The sequence below is a fragment of the Colletes latitarsis genome, unplaced genomic scaffold (assembly GCF_051014445.1).
Source record: "Colletes latitarsis isolate SP2378_abdomen unplaced genomic scaffold, iyColLati1 scaffold0018, whole genome shotgun sequence".
Taxonomy (NCBI): Eukaryota; Metazoa; Arthropoda; class Insecta; order Hymenoptera; family Colletidae; genus Colletes; species Colletes latitarsis.
The window spans coordinates 3,554,578-3,559,488 of NW_027488369.1; positions in this window are offsets into that span (position 1 = coordinate 3,554,578).

Below are 4,911 nucleotides of genomic sequence, written 5' to 3' on the forward strand. Positions count from 1 at the left end.
AATAACGCATGTTAGGTCTGGGTTAGGTCTAGGATTTGCCTTCATCAGGCTCATACTTTCGCATATTTCTCATACTTCATGGATAGATCCTGGGCTATTTCTGGATTGAATCACGTAGTAATGTGGTACCACACTGAAACAGTCAATTAAACCTGGTTTCGATCAATATTTTAGAGAATAATTCATGTTAGGTCTAGGTTAGGTCTGGGATTTGCTCTCATCAGGCTCATTCTTTCGCATATTTTTCATACATGTAGAACAGATCCTGGGTTACTTCTGGTTTGGATCACGTAGTAATGTGGGACCACACTGAAACAGTCCATTAAACCTGGTTTCGCTCAATATTTTAGAGGATAACGCATGTAAGGTCTAGGATAGGTCTGGGATTTGCTCTCATCAGGCACATTCTTTCGCATATTTCTCGTAGTTGATGGCTAGATCCTGGGTTTTTTCTGGTTTGGATCACGTAGTAATGTGGTACCACACTGAAACAGTCGATTAAACCAGGTTTCGATCAATATTTTTGAGGATAACGCATGTAAGGTCTAGGATAGGTCTGGGATTTGCTCTCATCAGGCTCACAGTTTAGCGTTTTTCAGATACTTGTTGAACAGATCCTGACCTTTCTCTGGTTTGGATCACGTAGTAATGTGGTACCACACTGAAACAGTCAATTAACCCTGGTTCAGATTAGTATTTTAGAGGATAGCGCTGGTTATGTCTGGGTGAGTTCTGGTATTTGCAATCATCTGGCTCGTACTTTCGCGTTTTTCGCATACTTGTTGGCCAGATCCTGGCCTCTTTCTGGTTTGGATCACGTAGTAATGCGGTACCACACTGAAACAGTCAATTAAATCTGGTTGCGATTAATATTTTAGAGGATAAAGCCGGTAATGTCTCGGTTAGGTATGGTATTTGCCCTCACCTGGCTCGTACTTTCGCATTTTTCGCATACTTGTTGGCCAGATCCTGGCCTTTTTCTGGCTTGGACCACGTAGTAATGTGGTACCACACCGAAACAGTCAATTAAACCTGGTTGCGAATAATATTTTAGTGGATAACGCTGGGTATGTCTGGGATAGTTCTGGTATTTGCAACCATCTGGCTCATACTTTCTCGTTTTTCTCATAGTTGTTGGCCAGATTCTGGGTTTTTTCTGCTTTGGATCCCGTAGTAATGTGGTTCCACACCGGAACAGTCTATTAAACCTGGTTGCGATTAATATTTTACAGGATAGCGCCGGTTATGTTTCGGTTAGGTCTGGTATTTGCCCTCAACTGGCTCGTACTTTCGCAGTTTTCGCATACTTGTTGGCCACATCCTGGCCTTCTTCTGGCTTGGACCACGTAGTGAAGTGGTACCACACTGAAACTGTCAATTAAACCTGGATCCGATTAATACTTTAGAGGATAACGCCGGTTATGTCTCGGTTAGGTCTGGGATTTGTCCTCATCTGGCACGTACTTTCGCACGTTTCGAATAGTTTTTGGCCAGATCCTCGCCTTTTTCTGGCTTGGACCACGTAGAAATGTGGTACCACACCGAAACAGTCAATTAAACCTGGGTCCGATTAATATTTTAGAGGATAACGCCGATTTTGTCTGGTTTAGGTCTGCTATTTGCCCTCATCTCGCTCGTACTTTCGCATATTTCGCTTACTTGTTGGCCTGATCCCAGCCTTTTTATGGTTTGGATCACGTAGTAATGCGGTACCACACCGAAACATTCAATTAAACCTGATCTTGATAAATATTTTAGAGGATAACGCCTGTTAGGTCTGGGTTAGGTCTAGGATTTGCCCTCATCAGGCTCATACTTTCGCATATTTCTCATACTTCATGGCTAAATCCTGGGCTGTTTCTGGATTGTAACACGTAGTAATGTGGTACCACGCTGAAACAGTCAATTAAACCTGGTTTCGGTCAATATTTTAGAGGATAACGCAAGTTAGGTCTGGGATAGGTCTAGGATTTGCCCTCATCAGGCTCTTACTTTCGCATATTTCTCATACTTCATGGCTAGATCCTGGGCTTTTTCTGGATTGCATCACGTAGTAATGAGGTACCACAATGAAACATTCAATTAAACCTGGTCTTGATAAAAATTTTACAGAATAACGCATGTTAGCTCTGGGTTAGGTCTAGGATTTGCCCTCATCAGGCTCATACTTTCGCATATTTCTCATACTTCATGGCTAGATCCTGGGCTATTTCTGGATTGAATCACGTAGTAATGTGGTACCACACTGAAACAGTCAATTAAACCTGGTTTCGATCAATATTTTAGAGAATAATTCATGTTAGGTCTAGGTTAGGTCTGGGATTTGCTCTCATCAGGCTCATTCTTTCGCATATTTTTCATACATGTAGAACAGATCCTGGGTTACTTCTGGTTTGGATCACGTAGTAATGTGGGACCACACTGAAACAGTCCATTAAACCTGGTTTCGCTCAATATTTTAGAGGATAACGCATGTAAGGTCTAGGATAGGTCTGGGATTTGCTCTCATCAGGCACATTCTTTCGCATATTTCTCGTACTTGATGGCTAGATCCTGGGTTTTTTCTGGTTTGGATCACGTAGTAATGTGGTACCACACTGAAACAGTCGATTAAACCAGGTTTCGATCAATATTTTTGAGGATAACGCATGTAAGGTCTAGGATAGGTCTGGGATTTGCTCTCATCAGGCTCACAGTTTAGCGTTTTTCACATACTTGTTGAACAGATCCTGGGTTTTTTCTGGTTTGGATCACGAAGTAGTGTGGTACCACACTGAAACAGTCCATTAAACCTGGTTTCGCTCAATATTTTAGAGGATAACGCATGTAAGGTCTAGGTTAGGTCTGGGATTTGCTCTCATCAGGCTCATTCTTTCGCATATTTCTCATACTTCATGGCTAGATCATGGGCTATTTCTGGATTGGATCACGCAGTAAAGTGGTACCACACTGAAACATCCAATGAAACCTGGTCTGGATAAATATTTTAGAGGATAACGCATCTTAGGTCTGGGTTAGGTCTAAGATTTGCCCTCATCAGGCTCACAGTTTAGCGTTTTTCACATACTTGTTGAACAGATCCTGGGTTTTTTCTGGTTTGGATCACGAAGTAGTGTGGTACCACACTGAGACAGTCCATTAAACCTGGTTTCGCTCAATATTTTAGAGGATAACGCATGTAAGGTCTAGGTTAGGTCTGGGATTTGCTCTCATCAGGCTCATTCTTTCGCACACTTCACATACTCGTTGAACAGATCCTGGGCTATTTCTGGATTGGATCACGTAGTAATGTGGTACCACACTGAAACAGTCAATTAAACCTGGTTTCGATCAATATTTTAGAGAATAATTCATGTTAGGTCTAGGTTAGGTCTGGGATTTGCTCTCATCAGGCTCATTCTTTCGCATATTTTTCATACATGTAGAACAGATCCTGGGTTTTTTCTGTTTTGGATCACGTAGTAATGAAGTACAACACTGAAACAGTCAATTAAACCTGGTTTCCATCAATATTTTACAGAATAACGCATGTTAGGTCTGGGATAGGTCAGGGATTTGCCCTCATCAGGCTCATACTTTCGCATATTTCTCATACTTCATGGCTAGATCATGGGCTATTTCTGGATTGGATCTCGTAGTAAAGTTGTACCACACTGAAACATTCAATGAAACATGGTCTGGGTAAATATTTTAGAGGATAACGCATCTTAGGTCTGGGTTAGGTCTAAGATTTGCCCTCATCAGGCTCACAGTTTAGCATTTTTCACATACTTGTTGAACAGATCCTGGGTTTTTTCTGGGTTGGATCACGTAGTAATGTGGGACCACACTGAAACAGTCAATTAAACCTGGTTTCGATCAATATTTTAGAGAATAATTCATGCTAGGTCTAGGTTAGGCTTGGGATTTGACCTCATCAGACTCATACTTTCGCATTCTTCACATACTTGCTGAACGGATCCTGGGTTTTTTCTGGTTTTGATCACGTAGTAATGAGGTACCACAATGAAACATTCAATTAAACCTGGTCTTGATAAAAATTTTACAGAATCACGCATGTTAGGTCAGGGTTAGGTCTAGGATTTGCCCTCATCAGGCTCATACTTTCGCATATTTCTCATACTTCATGGCTAGATCCTGGGCTATTTCTGGATTGGATCACGTAGTAATGTGGTACCACACTGAAACAGTCAATTAAACCTGGTTTCGATCAATATTTTAGAGAATAATTCATGTTAGGTCTAGGTTAGGTCTGGGATTTGCTCTCATCAGGCTCATTCTTTCGCATATTTTTCATACATGTAGAACAGATCCTGGGTTTTTTCTGTTTTGGATCACGTAGTAATGAAGTACAACACTGAAACAGTCAATTAAACCTGGTTTCCATCAATATTTTACAGAATAACGCATGTTAGGTCTGGGTTAGGTCTAGGATTTGCCCTCATCAGGCTCATGCTTTCGCATATTTCTCATACTTCATGGCTAGATCCTGGGCTATTTCCGGATTGGATCACGTAGTAATGTGGTACCACACTGAAACAGTCAATTAAACCTGGTTTCGATCAATATTTTAGAGAATAATTCATGTTAGGTCTAGGTTAGGTCTGGGATTTGCTCTCATCAGGCTCATTCTTTCGCATATTTTTCATACATGTAGAACAGATCCTGGGCTTTTTCTGGATTGCATCACGTAGTAATGAAGTACAACACTGAAACAGTCAATTAAACCTGGTTTCCATCAATATTTTAGAGGACAACGCATGTTAGGTCTAGGTTAGGCCTGGGATTTGCCCTCATCAGGGTCATACTGTCGCAGTTTTAACATACTTGTTGAACGGATCCAGGGTTTTTTCTGGTTTGGTTAACGTAGTAATGTGGCACCACACTGCAACATTCAATTAAACCTGGTCT